Source organism: Ostrea edulis, chromosome 9 (genome assembly GCF_947568905.1).
Source record: "Ostrea edulis chromosome 9, xbOstEdul1.1, whole genome shotgun sequence".
Taxonomy (NCBI): domain Eukaryota; kingdom Metazoa; phylum Mollusca; class Bivalvia; order Ostreida; family Ostreidae; genus Ostrea; species Ostrea edulis.
The window spans coordinates 30,847,554-30,867,399 of NC_079172.1; the positions used below are offsets into that span (position 1 = coordinate 30,847,554).

Sequence of the window (19,846 nt, forward strand, 5' to 3'; positions counted from 1 at the left end):
CATATTCACAAGTTCAAGTGAAGGGATAAATGAACACACTTGATTTATAAATTGAAATGCATTTATATATATCGCTAACGTAACTTCTAATGGGCTTTAAGGTTTCATAAAGTCAACTGAGTTTTAATTCAAAAGTCTCTGTGGAAATATACACGTCAGCAACTAATCTTTTGAAATAAGTAATATTGATTAATACACGTGTTCCATAGTTATTATGTATCCGATATATATACTCATTTGCGTAAATTAGCATTTTCACATTTCCAGTTAAATGTACGATGTATTTATTTTCAAAAATTGAATTTTGAAACGTTTGTAAATTTCCAATACCGTGATATGTAAGACGCTTTACATTGACTAGGCATACATTTTAACCCTCTTTGTTAATGGTCTGTCATATATCACTGGGTTGCGTAAGTTACTATCTTGCTTAAGCCCAATTTTGAAAGTTTATTTTTATCTCCTGGTAATTTTGCATACATCTATTTTGGGATTTACCTTGAAACAGGAGTCACAGGTAAGTTATTTGACGTAGGTGCAAAAGGAAAACTGCATGCTCTTATTATTAAATAGACGTTTTATACCTGGAAACTGACTCATGCCAAACTTCAAGATTTAAAAAAAAAATGAAATGTTGAAAAGATGATACAAACTTTGACGGAGGGTTGATTGAAACTATCCATAAACACTCGCTTTTGAAGATACCTGAGGTGAATCTTCACTATAAACAGATAAAAGGTTAAAAAATACATATATACCTCCATTTATACAGTCGATTACACTATATATTTTGGAAAGGAGATATGTTCCACTCTCGTCGATGGATGACGTATCTCACAAATCAGCAAATATTTGCAATGAAAACATGTAGATGATATGAGGAACCTGCCATAGTAATGAAGGGGATGGTATGATTTCCAGAAAAAATCAGTTCACGACTACAAACTCTTTCTACAATCTGTGTTGTCTTGGAACTTGTTTCTCAATGGCCTATTTTGTAAATGGAAGGTTCTCGGTTCGATGCCAGCGCGGGTACAAGTTGTTTCTCAATGACCTACTAAGTAAATGAAACGAAGTCATGCTTCGGAAGGACGTTATCTATTGCAATGACTCCATAACCCCCCCCCCCCCCCCCCCCCACCCCCTCCCTCCCTAGGGAAAGTCTACGACTTGTCCACTTTCGAACCAATAAAAATTGATTTTAAAATTTGATTGCTAGGGAAGGATTCAATCAACTGTAATTGTTTTTGCCTTGTTTCATACTTTCAAATAAATACTGGGTTTTTTTTTATAACCATATGTTGCCATGGTTATTCAGTGACATGTGTGCAAGAATAGAATGTCAATTGCTGGTTTCTTTACACACTTTGTAAACAATTGCTATGACCCGGCAGAAACCATCAAATCCTGTCTTCCTCTGTCTTTTACGATGTTGGATTTTTTTCTTCTATTCTCCGATGGATCATAAAAGTACCATATTTTTATAATGAACTTGAAAGGTTTACGTGTTGTGTATATGTATGAAATATATACGTACTTTTTTTTTTATTTGAAAGAGAAATATTATACCTGTGCCCTCCTTATTCTTATCTCCAGTCCAGATCCGGGTCGACTGCAGATCAGCGACTGTCAAACTTAAATTTTAAATCAATACTGACACCATGAACGCATACTGTACAGTGCAGTGTTATCTGAAACAAGCTGCAGCGATTATCTGTGAAGTTCGCAACAGACACGCAGTCAGAAAATACAATATGGTAGCGATAACTCAAGGTCAACAAGCCGAGTATCCAGACCATTAAATAGGTCACTGGGGAGAAAAGTCTACCGTTTATTAATAACTGAAATTAACTTTTATGAATCTCTCTCATATTGGGAACGCTTGATGAGTTAAATTTCATTTTCTTTTTTCTCTTTTGATAACGTCGCAGTAAAAAATCTTTTTCAGTTTTCCATGTTTGGAAGTACCGTAAAACAATATTCGGACGAACAAATTGTGCCTCGTACGACACTTGATAGACGGTATAAGATGGACTGTGGTGTCTTTGAATTTTAAGACAATGCTTTTAAATCGATACGAGATGCAAATTCTGATAATCAGAAACACAGCCTTGAATTGTGTCACGCACGCGTCGAAGCTCCGTATTGTTTGTTCACATCAAAGATTCAACTAGGTCATCGTTTAAATTCAGTACTAGGTCACTTCGTGTTGCTGCCAATTGAAGAAAAAAAAATATGTTGCACATATGAGAGATACAGTGGCGGATTCAGAAAGTTTGGTCGCATCCCCCTTCTTCCGGTTTCGACTCTGATTCCAAACCAAGGTCCCGTGTCATGGTACTAAGTGTTGGCAATTTAAGGAACCTCTACTGCAATGGTCATTGCGGCACCTGCTATATCAAGCTTCGTGACTGGTAGGTTGTGCGTTCCATCCATGGCCGCGTCAAACCTAAGGTAGTGATTCATGTGGTTGCTCGCCAAATGAGTCAAATGTCGTAGGTTTTTTTAATGATACAAAGTTCCTGTGCCGTGGCAAGCGTTGGCACGATAAAGAACCCTACGGCCCTTAAAGGTCTAAATTTGCTACCCTTCGCCTACAGCTATATAGACATTTCAACTTGATTAAAAAGTTATCAATGGGATGTAAAAACATAGCTACTACTAAGACAGGATTGTGCAGACGGACAGATAGGATATTCCTGTTCTTCGAATTTTGTTTGCGGGGGAGGGGGTGGTAATAAGTAGCAGTAAACGTATCCTTACCACCGTGTTATTTGATACAGGACGGTCTGTTTTGTTTAGTCCTTTATCCAGGGGGCGTGATTGGTGGTACTTTTCCGCCCCAAAAAAGGGCCAAAAATAACCCTAACCACATTGTTGCTTTTATGAATAAAGTATTACTTACTGATATCGTAAATGACAGTCTTTAACAACAAAAATCCTAGCTGAACGATTAAATCTATATTGATCTGTCATATATCTTAAATTACCCGCCGCTAAGAGACCATTGAGGTTTAATTTATGACGTCATACAGTTGGTTCCGGTTTATTTCATCATCAGCATTGTAAGCATGACAAGTCACAAACAGTTAAGTTTGGAGCCGTATAGATTTGAGCCCATTCTTTCGCAAGAAGAAATTAAGAAAAGATGTTCAGTCGAGTCGCAGACAAGGCAGACGGTACACGTTTCTTCATACAAATGTCTCGAACCTCAACCTGTCATTACGCAAATAATGGATCCACAGATTACATAGTCTTTTCTTGACTTGTTTGGGTCAGGAATTTCGAAGACCCCCCACCCCCCCACTTTTTTTTCTTCATATCTCCCCTTCGCATTAGTGTAATTTCAAAAATGCTTGGCAGAAAGGCATCAACCTAAGCTACCACATGCACATCTTTGACGGTCTTAAAATCTCATCAAAGCCGGAATAGACGGTGTGACGTCAAAATTATTGATTTTGTGGTTTTGAATACAAAAGAGTTCCACATCATGGCAGCCTCTATATATAGATGGTGGGAATATCAATTTTTAACGTTTTAAAATTAGTACTGAAGCTTATCTACGCCGTACATCAACAGAATAGTATTACAAATTTTTATCATATAATTAATCCTATCATTTATCATGTAAAAAAAATTTGGGTTGCCTTTCCCTTGAAAACAAATCGACCCTGTGTGTATGTGTGTGTGTGTGTGTGTGTGTGAGAGAGAGAGAGAGAGAGAGAGAGAGAGAGAGAGAGAGAGAGAGAGAGAGAGAGAGAGAGAGAGAGAGAGAGAGAGAGAGAGAGAGAGAGAGAGTGTGTGTGTGTGTGTGTGTGTGTGTGTGTGTGTGTGTGTGTGTGTGTTTGCAAGCCCCCTCTAGATTCACAACTGATCCCAACTGTCAAATATACTTACTATACTACACTAATACTATACTAATATACCGTATTGTACGTTACTATTACTATACTTGTACTACAATATACTATACTATAGTACTTTACTATATTATTTTATACCATCTGAAATTTTCACGTCGAAGGTGGTCGGTGACGTCACATGAATAGCAATGATTTCTTTAGTCGCGCTAATTGCCATCTCCTTCCTTGATCATCGTAGCACGCAGCTGTTTTCTAATTTTATCTATCGAAAAGTGCATCTTTTCATCGTAAACTTGAGCATCATTGCACGTGTACAGGAATCAGATTTTGGGGGTTTCAATTCTGCAACCATTATATTATTCTCGCTTTTTTGTGAATCCTGTGAATGCAAAAATTAATTACACTTTTTCTCCGTGTTAGTTGATATAACAGAGGCCAAACACCGGAGATACCGCAGTTTTCCTACCACATAGAAGGGCTTAATTAAAACTTCCTCTAATTGGCGAGAATAAATGTAGCTGTCTATCATTACTTTGCCTTTCTGGTGTCCTACGATCTCATCTAACGGTCTGTGTTGACATTCTGTTTCAGCATTTGCCCAATGTTGGCAACAGTTCTGACGCTAATCTGCATCAGCGTTCAACATTCGTTCATACAGTCACGCTAAGATTATTCCAACAGGATATGAAAACATTGATAATGAATATTGAAGAATGAAGAGATAAATAATGAAATGAACCAAGTGTTTCTTTTCTTTTATTTGAGATGCCACTATTTAAAATAATAATGTTTTCTTCCAAAATATACATAAAAGACATCAAAGACCGCGCGGCTACCTTTCATTCTTTTTTTTTCTTTTTTTTAAAGAATCCACCTATAGGACGTTGCCTTGAGACACACCCAGCAGTTTCATCATACAGTTTTCAATTATTTTTAATTCACACAATTCTGTACAGACGTATACTTTGGGAATTGATAATTCTTTTCTAGAGTTGTATCCATAAAGAAAAAAGTAAATTGTTGTAGGACTTGCGGGGATGGTACCTTTTTAGAATACTTGAAATAGTTCCAATTGGTTGTCAAGGTTACATGAAACTCGGGAGTGGAATGGGGTGTTCTTCTAAGATTTAAACTTTTTTTTATCCTTTTGTTAGACTTTCACTAATGACAACTTGTCTAAAAGTTCCTATCGGTTTTCAAGAAATGGAAGTGGTCAAGGTCATTGCACGGGATAATCGTAATTTATATTGTTTAACGCCCCTCTCGAGAATATTTCACTCATATGGAGTATAATCGTAATTAAATCGTAAACTAACTTTAGATGTGCATATTGTATTCAATTTGAAATATACAGTAATGCTGTCTCGCAATATGTCAGGATTCACGGGAATAACTGCCTTGTAACCATTGTTAATTCTTGATGATGAGGTCAGCGAGTCGTAATTTTAGGCACTGTTTCAAAGTGTCCATATTTAAAGAATAAGATACTAACTATATGTAGTATATATAATGCACACATCACAGGAATGCCCCACAGAAATGAACAAAACAAAAGATGTGAAACCGAAAGTTTAATTCAGTACGGATAGGAGATAGTAATGGCCAGTATATCGGGTCATCATTTATTAGTACACCTGTCCTCTGTTCGCTTTCCATGTCGTGTAATCACACACGTAAGCATGCTGATAGAACAAGTCACACAAATGAATACACGAAATGCATTGATTCGTCATGCTGAAAGACTCCAGCCACGACAATTTCGTATGTTTCTATTTTTGTCAAACCTAATCTATTCAAACATATAGGTAACATTGATTATATTTTAGACTACAATACATAGGTAGTTATATGATCTATTTTCAGTGTCACATTGCTGATGAAATAGGATAAAGTTCATTGATCTATCACTAACACACAATTATCGACTGTATATATATCGATAGTTATCAAAATGCAACTTAGACGAACTGCCTACACAGCAATATCTCATGCTTGAAATCATGGAGACAATTAACGCGCGCCGTAAAAGTAAAATTACATAACATTTAGCAAAGTGCAATGGCAAAAACAGTAATGTTTCTGTTATCGCAAGTCTTGCGCGCCTGCATGCACGTACCAGGAGACTTTGTAACCCTCTCCAGCTACACTGTAAAACGTCCTTACCTATGACCTTGACATGTAGACAAGAAAGAAGTTTAACCTGTTGTGTATGAAAATTACTTCAGTTCGACTCGGTATAGATTCGATCTCTCACCAGAGGGCGTATTATGCTGAACTCCAACAGTGTTACACTAATGCATACCAAGCGCCCCCTCTGGACCTCCAGCATTAGTGAATGCGCCCTTCCTTATGCGATTTCGACCTTTAACCTCTAGACTTCTTATTCGTTTCACTCATACGAACATAAAAAATATGAAATGAATTAACACACGTATTTAATTATGGAAGCGCTGTCAGTAGCGTAGTTTATTATAATGTAATACAGACATACATACATACACACTCTATAAAATGAGTCTGTGATCTTCTTATCTATAATGATAAAAGAACATATTGAATTATAGCATAATCATTTAAAATTAATCTTGAATAGGTGGACGGGTGGGTATACGTCTTCCTGCATTGAATGATGCATACATGTACCTGTCAGACAGATATTTAGATAGAAATTGCCTACACATGACGTCACTATACCCCGGTGTAAATAAAGACACGAGTAAACACGTGTTCGATGAAAACACGTGTTAATATTTATCTGTATCTATATGGATATCAATAATATTTCAAATTCAGAACTATAGTTCATGTTGCTTACAGTGTGTTAAGAATCGCAGCTAGGTAAGGGTGCACCAACTTTTCTCGATCGATCTATTCATAATACATGTATATCCTTTATAATACAGTCTAATCCGACTACAAGTGCCACTGTAAATGCCGATTCGTAAAGAACATTAAATCCTTTATAATTAATAAGTTTAAAGATATTCGGAAGGTTCAAAGGTCAAGGTCAAAAGGTTAACAGACGCGGCACCATTGGAGAGACTACTAAAACAATTATCACACACCAATTGCACATCAAGTCCTTTCAGTGCAGTTTTAAAGCTTTTGGCAAGTTAGGAAGAGAAAGATTTTGTCACCAGGGTAATGAATAGATAACAAGCCATTTCACTTATGATTCGAAAGCTATAGGAAATGATTTTTTCCCTCTTCTTTTTATAAGATGGAACAAAAAATAAAGTTAAAAAAAATCCAAAAGAAACAATAAAACTACCTGCCTCGAAATTTGATTCTGTCGGCATTATACTGATGAAATACAATCACTTGGACAAAATTCTTTTTACATCTTTATCATCAACGGAGAGCACTTGAACATTATTTCTTTCAAGATATGAGGTTAACATAATGTTACAAACATGGAAAAATGACCTTGATCTTTTGCCTTTTAGACAAGGAACGTTTAACATAGCTATTGGTATCTATCGCATATGTCCTCCCGCCATGGCCTTGCTCTATGACCTTGAGATGAGAACTGTGTAGCTTATTTAAGTATTAAATGAAAGAGTACATACATGTAGATACAAGAAAATATACCAAATATGTAAATATCATTGATTCAGTTTTCTCAACCTGACACTGTCACGATAGACAGCTTGTTCTGTCCGTCCGTCCGTCCGTCCATCCATCTAATCTACATTTCTATTTATACATAGGAACAATATTGTACGTTACCACTTCGCTTTGTCTAATAACAGATAAAAAGTATCATCTATGATTATTTGAATCACTTGTAAATATACCCAACCGAACACCGTTTCCCACAAGCAAGAAACACGTGACAGTGTATGCAAATCCCCACACTCGGTTCAATAACATTACAGGCGAACGGACGTTACCTCGGTACGACGATACGCCGTAGTGAAATTTTAAAATGATTTTTGCATATTTGCTCAGGGTCATAGCCCTGTACATCTCATCTACCTTTATTAACGACCAAACCAATGGAATACATGCATGGATTCACATTTATTGATAGTGTTAGCAGAAACTTGATACCGAATCCACCGGCTGCAGTAGTGAAATATAATGTAACATTGCATGTTGTTCGCGTAGTCAGCGTTACACTGTCCATGTTCTGTCTATTTTCTACTGTCCGTCCGAATTAAGTGCTACCGTTGTTCGTCTTTTTAATCGCTTGTAGTACGCAAAGATCGAAGTTTAATGTGTTTGTTTTCACCGATGAACGTGTCCATTTCAATCATGTCGACTCTGTAGAGGCAAGCGTTCAAGGTCAAGTAAAGGTAACACTGAGTTCGGACGAACAGTAATTTTAATTAGATACCAACATCTCCACGATCAATATGCTGTACAGTTCCTAGATGCTATATATACATTTTATTGTGTTGCGGGTGTGAAAAGCCACATGCTTATAAATGACACTGATGAATAAATAAGGATATCTATTTAAACCTTTTCTTGGCCTTTAACAATACACTTGGAGATTTGTACATTTCATTTCCACCAAGCTGTGCTTTAATCTATATAATAAATCGGAAATAGATAATGATTATTTATGTTATTTTTCCATATTTATGCAAAAATATTGTATATATTAATTATTGTATCAAAATACGATGGTTTGCGAAGCAATCTACGGGACAGTCCACGATATGAATAGACACTATTTGGATTAGTTTAGTTGAAATTGATTTGTATATATCGCTCCCATTCTGCAGTTTACACTGTGGGATAACTTAATACCCCACTCTGAGAGTCAATGGGATGTTGGCCAAGACGCATCATCCTGAGAGAATTCTCAAAATTACTGTAGTACTAAACCGGTATTCAAGTTCACCGAGAGCAATATATGAATTGTAAATCTGGTCTTAAATCAAACCCAGTTGTACCATTATTTTTTTTTATCCAGATACTGGATTAACTCAGGGTTAACAAACTTAGTCTGGACGCTGTGTGTGTTGTTCAAGAGATAATCTACTGATCCAGATAGAGGGTTAACTCGAGGCTAACTGACTTAGTCTGAACGCTGTGTGTATTGTTCTGATTTAGACAGTGGGTTAACTCGAGGCTAACTGACTTAGTCTGAACGCTGAGTGTATTGTTCTGATTTAGACAGTGGGTTAACTCGAGGCTAACTGACTTAGTCTGAACGCTGTGTGTATTGTTCTGATTTAGACAGTGGGTTAACTCGAGGCTAACTGACTTAGTCTGAACGCTGTGTGTATTGTTCTGATTTAGACAGTGGGTTAACTCGAGGCTAACTGACTTAGTCTGAACGCTGAGTGTATTGTTCTGATTTAGACAGTGGGTTAACTCGAGGCTAACTGACTTAGTCTGAACGCTGTGTGTATTGTTCTGATTTAGACAGTGGGTTAACTCGAGGCTAGCTGACTTAGTCTGAACGCTGTGTGTATTGTTCTGATTTAGACAGTGGGTTAACTCGAGGCTAACTGACTTAGTCTGAACGCTGTGTGTATTGTTCTGATTTAGACAGTGGGTTAACTCGAGGCTAACTGACTTAGTCTGAACGCTGAGTGTATTGTTCTGATTTAGACAGTGGGTTAACTCGAGGCTAACTGACTTAGTCTGAACGCTGTGTGTATTGTTCTGATTTAGACAGTGGGTTAACTCGAGGCTAACTGACTTAGTCTGAACGCTGTGTGTATTGTTCTGATTTAGACAGTGGGTTAACTCGAGGCTAACTGACTTAGTCTGAACGCTGTGTGTATTGTTCTGATTTAGACAGTGGGTTAACTCGAGGCTAACTGACTTAGTCTGAACGCTGAGTGTATTGTTCTGATTTAGACAGTGGGTTAACTCGAGGCTAACTGACTTAGTCTGAACGCTGTGTGTATTGTTCTGATTTAGACAGTGGGTTAACTCGAGGCTAACTGACTTAGTCTGAACGCTGTGTGTATTGTTCTGATTTAGACAGTGGGTTAACTCGAGGCTAACTGACTTAGTCTGAACGCTGTGTGTATTGTTCTGATTTAGACAGTGGGTTAACTCGAGGCTAACTGACTTAGTCTGAACGCTGTGTGTATTGTTCTGATTTAGACAGTGGGTTAACTCGAGGCTAACTGATTTAGTCTGAACGCTGAGTGTATTGTTCTGATTTAGACAGTGGGTTAACTCGAGGCTAACTGACTTAGTCTGAACGCTGTGTGTGTTGTTCTGATTTAGACAGTGGGTTAACTCGAAGCTAACTGACTTAGTCTGAACGCTGTGTGTTTTGTTCTAATTTAGACAATGGGTTAACTCGAGGCTAACTGACTTAGTCTGAACGCTGTGTGTGTTGTTCTGATTTAGACAGTGGGTTAACTCAAGGCTAACTGACATAGTCTGAACGCAGTGCGTATTGTCTACAATAACTCGTTCAAGAGATAGTGTTTGTATTAGGAAAGGTTTCCCATGGAAACGTTTTGATGATTCTTCGAGAGATTATTTTCTATAGGTGTCCTGGCAATCTGCCCATCGAAAATGTTATTATTTGTAATTGTAAGTTACGGTATTAAAAAAGTTAAGGTTTCATCGGTGGATATTACATTTAAATCCGGGTTTCTAGGAATCATTTGTTTCCACTAGCTTTACTGTAGTCGGTGTGTCATTGCTTTTAAAGGAAATTGGAACGATTTTTCTTTATCACTCAGGCATATCAAAAGTATCTCAAACGTTTCTTGTAACTAGAGGAAAGCTTTATCAAATCACAAGGTCTATATATTTTCCTTCTTCTCACGAACCACAAGTTTGCAATGAAAAAGTGAAGATAACAAACAATGATAAATTTCACAAAGAATACAAATTAAGAATAGGGCAAACACAGACTTGTGGACACGCCGAAGGTAGGATCAAGTGGCTAGGAAATTCAAATACACGAACATTATCATGAACTATAGATTCAGGTTTGTTAAAATCATGACTCGGGGGGCAAGATATATAAAAACAAAATTTAAAAAAAAACTTCTTACCAGAGCTACATGTTTGCAATGTGTGTAACTATGTAAGATGGATATGAAAGCATTCTCTTTTAGGGATTCAAAGTTTTGAATAGAAGAAAAATCACATCCCTAAAAGCCGCAAGAATAAAATACTAGTATGCTAAGTTGATACGAAAGTATCCTGTTGTAGTGTAGATACGAAAGTATTCTGTTGTAGTGTAGATACGAAAGTATCCTGTTGTAATGTAGATACGAAAGTATCCTGTTGTAATGTAGATACGAAAGTATTCTGTTGTAGTGTAGATACGAAAGTATACTACAAGTCGCATCTTGGCCTTAGTCTGAGATTTTGCTGGAATTTTGAAGTCTGAATGGGAGCACACTAGGGGAACTTTAAGATGATTGATAAATAAAATGATATTAAATATTCATTTGATACATGTTGGGATTTGCTCTTGGCATGTCCCGTTTCCAATGTGGGGATAGGCGGTTTAGGTTCTTCCTATATGATAGTGCCCACGAAGGTTAAGGTCGTTACCAGCGGATTCTGTATCCAATGTTTATGGTTAAACTGTCCACCAACTACGAAACAAGCTGAGCCTCTGTGTGGCTACGCCCACTAATTTAAGTTTGCTCCCCCATACAATCCATGGATTTTTAGATTTAAAAAAGTTTGATTTTAACTTTGAACATCTAAAGTAATTCTTGTACTGGTGTTCTTTGGTGGTGTTTTATTTCCATTACTGTCGAGGCGCATTCAGGAAATTTTCAAGAGGGATACACTTTAAAGATAATTTTTCTGCCCAAAGAGGAGGGGAGGAGGGTTGCAGCTCCTATCATGGGATTATGTAACCTTTTATCATTAACACACTATTTAATCATTGTTACATTCAAAAGACATGGAGAGTTTTAATGAGAGGACTTATATAATAGGCCTTTATTCTTATAGATTAAAAAAAGCCGGATCGGGTGACTGTTACGATATGATACCGGGCTGGGGAAAATTGCGCAGGTGTTTTATAAGCTCTAAACCTTATCGGGCTAATACCCGGAAAAGTTAATCATCATTAATTATTACTTGACTAAAGAGCAAAAGATCTTTCTAAGCTGTAATGATGAGACATTGGTCAGATGTTTTTAAGATACGTACATGTATATGAAAAATCCATATCTATTAAGGTTACTGTGATAATTGGCCAAAAAAATCAAGTCTATTTTTTGTATACCAGTATAGATATTTTTACATCTTCTCCAAAAACGAAAGTTGCGATTTATCAAATAAATAAACAAGAATTTTCATTAATTCAAATCCAATTTCTTCAAAATATGACCCCGGGGTGAGGGTGGGAGATGGGGGTTCAGGGTGGGGTTACAATAAGGATTTAGACTTGTGTATAGGAAATTTGAAAAAGATCTCACGAACAAGCGTACAATTCAGTGACTTATAATCAAGCATCTTAAGGCAGTGTAGATTTCGGTTTCTTTAAACCGTACTCCCCGGACCTTGGGTAGTGTCACAGTTGGAATTTTTAATGTTTTAAGGAGGAAAAAAGCTTCCACTTAAAAACCATAAAAATGCATTTAGTTTAAACAATATGGAAGTGTCTTCATTTGTGAGTAGTGTGGGTTCAATTTTCATTGTACGACTCTGACATCAGAGCGGGTCCACAGTAGATGTTTGACTCAGAAGTCTTTTTCCCTATATGAACAAGGAGATTCATGCGAGCGTCGTGGTCCACAAGCCTCTTGTTCATTCAACCATTACATAAAGAAAAAATAGTGTATATACATTTACTTCACAGTTCCATTCAATGAGCGAGAAAAGATCAATCTTTGGGTGTTTCATTTTTCAATAATTCCGGATTCAGATATTTTTCGACCTTGTGTTTGTTAAATGTCCTGTTGTTCAATATCCCACAATTAGCATGAGCACAATTTGCGTTATGTAGTTTCAGAACTTCTCTCAAGTCTTTGCTCATCTGGGTTGATTGCTATCAATACGTATTACGTGCGGTAAATATAATTCTTTTATGTAACAAATGGACGTGTTGTTGCCAAGTTCTGCTGTGGTCACGCTTGGTATACTTTGTTTGAATTTCTCCGAATTCTAGTATTAATATTTATTAGCTGTTTGAAAGATGAAACTCCAATGTAGATTCAAAGACAGATACCTACATCCAACAGTTTATTTCCTGTTAAACTACAAAATGAGAAAAACTTTTAGATCAATACAGAAAGACGATCAAGTCAATAAATTCCCAAGCAGGAATTATTCATATAAACAGAATTGAAATCATTTTAAACTTCATGATAATCAGTAAATTTGTCTTCTACTATTTAGTGGATGATTTGATGGTAGACTATGAGTGTACTTAGTATAAACCTCGAGGACTGCAATATCTATCACAGTACACAGTAAGATGTTCCCTTTGTGGAAAAAGCACACAAATACGGAATGCGCTGTATATTAATTTTCGAAAAACAAGATATCCGCAAGGCGGGGCATAAATCCACCTGAAATGAGTGTCTACAAGCTTTTTCTATAAAGTCCCATAGTGATCTTGACCTTTGATCTTTGACCTCAAAATCAATAAGGTTCTTCCTCTCTTTATAACAAGCTACATATGACGTATGAAAAAGGTGAAGATAACGAACATTGATCAATCTCATAGATCCCACAAGGAATACAAAATTAAGAGCCACCAAACACGGACCACTGGACACACCGGAGGTGGGATCAGGTGCCTAGGAGGAGTAAGCATCCCCTGTCGATCGGTCACATCCGCCGTGAGTCCTTTATCTTGGTCAGGTAAACGGAGTAATCCGTGATCAAAATCAGTGTGTAAACATGGCCTAACAACCGGCATGAAACACGCCAGACAGCATTCGACCTAACAACAGTTTGTATTTGCAAATAAGATCATTACAACGACCACAGAATTTGCGAAATGCTGACTTCAAATGAGACTGTTGAAACCACTGTAAAATCATCTTATCTGTCAGTAGTTTGCCTCGATTTAAAAATTGATCATACGTAGAACATGTTCTCTATCACATCAATCGAGCAAAAACTGTGGCCTGTACGGTGTCTACAAGCTCTTTCAATGAAGTACCGTATTGACTTTGACCTCTTGATCCCAAAATCGATATGATTCTTCCTCGCTTGATAGCAAAGCTACATTTGATGTAGCAAATCATTCGAACCAAAATGTGGTCTGTAGAGTGCCTACAAACCCAGTGTTACACACGCACGCACGTACGCACACAAACACACAGAGTCCCATTACTATATCCCCTCGCACAATGAATTGCGAGGGGATCATAACAGGTGGACCAATTTTTTTCATGGTGCACAAATAAAAAGTGCAGACATTTATTTTTTTCAAAATGCTTACCCGTGGGAATCTGGGTTAGAATGGGTCCTCAGTACCCCTTGAATGTCGTAAGAGGTGACTAAATGGGGCGGTCCTTCGGATGAGACCGCAAAAACTGAGGTCCCATGTCACAGTAAGTGTGGCACGATAAAGATCCCTCCCTGCTCAATTGCCATAAGCGCCGAGCATAGGCCTACATTTTGCAGCCTTCATCAGCAATGGTGACGTCTCTAAATGAGTGAAATTTTCTCGAGAGGGACGTTAAATCAAAAATGCTTACATGAATGCAACTATTGATGGTGACATTCATCACGTGACATAGATCACGTGTTTTATTGACTATAAATAAAAAACATTAGAAATTTTTTGAAGTATCTAAATTTGACAGTCAGTGAGACTTGGCATATAGTTTGAGCATTACTTGGTATCTGTATCATCTACTTCAAACATCAATGTTGAAAACCGGATAAGGAAGTTCAAGAGGTTGGAGATGATGTGTATAACGATTTTTCATGTTATATCTAAAGGAAGTATTCATATAAAAATATCTAGTGAAAATATTCATAGAAGAAAGGAAAGTTGTATTGGAGATAAAGCACACCGAAGAAAATTATCATGGATGAAAATATTAGATACGTAACGTATCTAACCTTTGCGAGACTAGATTCTGTGGTTCAGCACTTTGACATTTTAACCACTGATCTCGTCACCTAAACAAGCACAAATCCGCCATTACAACGATGTAACATACCACCTTAAAATGCAATTCAATGTATTGTTAAATGTATTCAGTTGAACTGGTAATAAAAATCTAATATCTCTTTAGTTGTTGTGATGATAAAAGCAAATAATGACATAGAATTCGTGATTAAAGTCCACAAAATTGCAATAAGAAAGAATCGGAACCAGATCAAATACCTCTTAATCGCTTTCATTTCTGTTTTACGATATTCAAGGCATTTATTCCCTGAGAATTATCACCTGAAGAGAGTCTGTAATTATTACCACCGTCCCTTCCTATGAAATCCGATAAACAGCTCTCTATCGATACATCAATAATTCATAAGCTCCATCCCCTGTATCTGTTTACAATAGAGGTAGGCCGTTATGTTCAGGTTCCGAGGTGTCTCAAATTATCATCGACAGATTGATAATTCATGTATTAGTTTAGATGGTAATTATTTGTATTTTAAGAAGGTTAAGCTAATTTTCAAACAGGCGATGTAGAGGAATCAATAATGCATAAGAGCTCGCCTCAAATTCCCATTGTGTTTAGTGTGTATACTCATGTATATAATAGAATATGTCAAAGTCAAACAGCGAGAGCGGTAAAAGTTGTCTACTTTTGTTTTCAGTGGGGTTTTTTTTTTTTTTTTAATATAATATTGATTTTAACATTGTTATTACCCCACTAATCTGTGAGGGGAAAATCTGCGTAGCTTACATTACTGGACAAAAGATCTTGAAAATGTTCTCTCATTTTGATGGAGTTAAACATGGCCAACACAGAGAAAGTGCATGTTCATTCGGCGTGTTGAAATATCCAATTCTGAGAAAAGCAGCGATACCGTTCTAGATAACACATGCACCATGAATTAAACTATCACATTGTCAAAAAAAAAAAAAAAAAAAAAAAAAAAACTATCACATTGTCAAAGTTTATATATAGCATCAACAGAAGAAAAAAAATCTGGGACAAGAAAAACAGATGATTTTGTTTGTTTCTTGTTTTACGTACCATTCTAGAAATTTTCACTCGTCTAGACAAGTTTGTCATCTTCTGTAATTTCAAGTTTTCATAGTAATGAATATTTGCATGGTAGGTAATCAATATTTATCGAATGTTTCATGAACCATGTCTCATTATTTGGATAAATTATGCCAACCGGAACGGAAAAAACAAGATGATCATATAGTTCTGGCACGCAATTATTATTGCTATGACGTGGATACAATCGAAAACATTCTCGATTAAACGTAATTATCTCTATTTCATTTCCACCATGAATATATTATAAAGTTGTTGTTGTTTGTATTTTTTAAAACTAGTATTCAAACAATACCTAACATAAAAGAATTCACAGAAAATCTGTTTTATTTGCTCAAGATAATGTCCCGTTCAGACCCCCCCCCCCCCCCCCCCCCCCCCCCCCCCAATAATTACGCCACACCCCAACAACCACCGTATTGCTTCCTACAGTCAATGACAAGTTATGCATTCTTGACAGTATCTGAAAGTTTGAAAATAATCCAGATTCTTAAAGCATCTCTTCTTAAGGGACCTGGAACAAAATAATAAAATGACTTACTCTAGATTTCGTTCTCATACATACTACAAACTATATATTTCTGGGTCAAGGTCATAGGTAAATATAACATACCTGCTTTCAGTGTCATAATTACTCTGACCGGAAGCAAGGAATGGAAGTTGTCTATACTATGTATTGATTTCTGGTTCAAAGGTTAAAGGTCAGGGTTACAGCTAAGTAAGAATTTAGCAGTGTTGTAGAACCTATGTACTATGTCACATTGGTCTCAGACACTACAGAGGTGATTTCTAAGTCAGAAGGTCACAGGTCAAGTTATATAATATATACCATCCGAATCCGAATGCAACAATCTTATGAGTTCAACAAACAGAATATAGCATTAGATTTTATAGCGTTATATTTGTTAGAAATTGTAGGTGAAGAGGAAAATTCTAGATCATTCGCAGCATTTATAGATCTATGATAAATAGATTTAAATGATTTGCAGAACTTAGACGTAAATGAGCCAGTGTTTATGAGGTTTTATCAAATGTAGGGTTTCTCTTTGGTTTACATTTAGTGGAGACCAGCTAGGATTCCTTGGAATTTAATGTAAAAAAAAAAAAAAAAAAAAAAAAAAAAAGTAATAGTAATAAAAATATGAATTAAACAGCAACTTGAAATGATGGACTACAAACGTATCTATATATATATATTTTTTTTTATCGCTAAAGATGTTTAATTCATGTGTTTTCGTAATCATACCTATTTAAATTCACTATATTCAAACTATCTTTAAAAACAAAAATAAGTAGCTTGATTTAAGATCAAATTGCGCAGTTCATCATTAGCGAAATGCGATATTCCCCATGTTTTGCTAACTTTTAAAACCATTATTACGTAAAGGTGAACAATAGCAGGTATTTGATAGCCTGTTGACCGGTATATATTTTGCATATCTGTATTGTTTTCATTTGCATCATTCTGCTCTCTCTCATAATTATATCGGTTTGATTGATATATATATATATATATATATATTATATATATATATATATATATATATATATATATATATATATATATATATATACATGTATATAATATCACGCACGAACATACACCAGTTCCTTATTTGAAAATATCTCATTATCAGATGGTGTATCGTAGCATAAACTTTAATGTTAAAGGAGCAGAACTTATTTTATTTTAATTGTTTTAGTGCTAAACATACTTGTTTCATGAGTGCTATATTATGCAGCAGGAAGAATGTAAACAAGGTCAACGAATAAACAGAAAATATTTTTTTAGATGTGAAAGTATTGAATTCATAAGACACCATTTACAATGCACATCTACGCTTAGATACGGAAGTTAAATCAAAATGAATTATGATATATCGTGTTAATTTCCATAACGACTTAATTGCAAACAGGATGAACGCATCTGGTTGTCAAAAACAAAACAAAATGTTTATTGAGATTGTTGTATAATCTAGTTGTAGCATTTCAACTTTCTACATGTGAATCTGTGTTGCAAGTGCGTCATTTTTTCTGTTGAGGAGTGTGGGGGGGGGGGGGGGGGGGGTCATTTGGTTCCAGTTACTTTTGAAGTGTTGGTGGCCTTTCTGTTAGAAAGGTTTATTCAATACAATACGAAAGACTTTACATTTCCTGAGAATGAACCAGATGAAATTATCTTATTCTTTATCGCACCACTAATTTGTAGTTTACACATCATATACGTTGTTGATGTTATTTTAGGAGATGCTGGTTTTCTTGGCGCTGACCGAAAATCACGGGTAAATGACCCTTTCAAAAGAGGCCAAATCTGGATACTGTTCTTACTGTCGAGTCAGAATTTCGATTGATTGATGTGCGTATAAGGGTTTAAGTTGATTGATTCATATTTCCTTGTTAGACAGCTCTGTTATTTGTGAAACTTAAGAAACAGTGCTGCATGTAGATTTCAGAAATATCAAGAGCAGATTGTTGTATGTAAGCGTCATTGACAACGCCTTGTTACCGTGTTATGTGACAGTCTTGGCATCGCCTTTCAACGATCTTTCGTAAATCCCCCGTGCATTGGCTCCGTAAGCGGGAGGTCGTGAGTTCGAGTCCTAACAGTAATTCCTTCTTTGCTAAATGCTCGGCATTTAAAAGTGAGAATCCTCACTGCTATGGCCCTGAGTGCTAAACAGGGCTAAATTCTGATTTATAATAATTTTATTCACAAATAGTGAAAGGGATTGGGCATCAGGCATAGCCTTTTTTAGCCCTCTCCCATTATGAGTGAAAATTCTCGACGGGACGTAAAACAAACAACTAACCAGCCCCAAAAGAGATGACGTAGTAGACTAACATAAGATACGTAGTAGACTAAGATAAGATACGTAGTAGACTAAGATAAGATGACGTAGTAGACTAAGATAAGATACGTAGTAGACTAAGATAAGATGACGTAGGTACACTAAGATAAGATACGTAGTAGACTAAGATAAGATACTAGTATGTTATGTACTGTTTTTTTTAAAAGGACAGGTGCATCAGAATTATATGTATATCGCGGTTCAAAGATTAGGCCAGATAGGACACTTGTTTATAATCAAATCGACCAGAGAGTGACAGTTGAATTATTTTTTTATATAGGCTGATTGTAAAGAATTTCTGGAAGTCTTTAAATATAACGTCTTTATTTAGAATATGAAAGAAAAGTGTCGTTTATACTAGTTCAAATAACTTAAGGCTTCACGCATTCCAGAGTAAATTGTTTTGAACTAAAATATGTACAAAGTCTACTGAATATGCACTCCCATTGAACAACTTTCGCTTTATATCAGAGTCTCTATACTATTTTATCAATGACTACTATATCTTTAACTATTTTAAGTACTATCGAATCCTTACACGATCATGGTAGTTCACGAGTGTACTAACCCACTGTACAGCGAGTTCGATTTCATCATCATCAGAGCGATTCGTGTAACAGTGCACAATGTTTAATTCACACAAGTTGCGGAAAAGCGAGTCATCTTGACGTAGTTCTTGTTGATAATAAGATGAAATGACCACGTTCACAAATAATTTGATCCTAGTTCATGCAGGAACAGACAACTTGTTGATCATAATACCTAACATCCAATCAATGCCCACCATACATTAGAGAGATGTATCTTACAAAATCACTCATTTGTGTGAAAAATAAACGTGTCCAAATATAAGGTTAGGGGGAAAATGCCCAATATAGGGTAAGGGAAAAGTGTCCCAATATAGGGTTAGGGGAAAAGTGCCCAATACAGGGTTAGGGAAAAGTGTCCCAATATAGGGTTAGGGGAAAAGTGCCCCAAAAGGGTTGGGGAAAGTGCCCAATACAGGGTTAGGGGGAAAGTGTCCCAATATAGGGTTAGG

At 36.3% G+C, this 19,846-nt stretch overlaps 1 long non-coding RNA gene across 1 annotated transcript; it reads right to left on the reverse strand.

Annotated features, from left to right (window-relative positions):
- Positions 1-12,555: 12,555 nt before the first annotated feature.
- Positions 12,556-15,449, reverse strand: LOC130050340 (uncharacterized). The gene is made up of 2 exons (XR_008798778.1): positions 15,109-15,449; positions 12,556-13,016 (listed from the first exon to the last, which is right to left on the reverse strand). It is a non-coding gene; the product is annotated as an uncharacterized LOC130050340 (long non-coding RNA).
- Between the last annotated feature and the right edge of the window lie 4,397 nt (positions 15,450-19,846).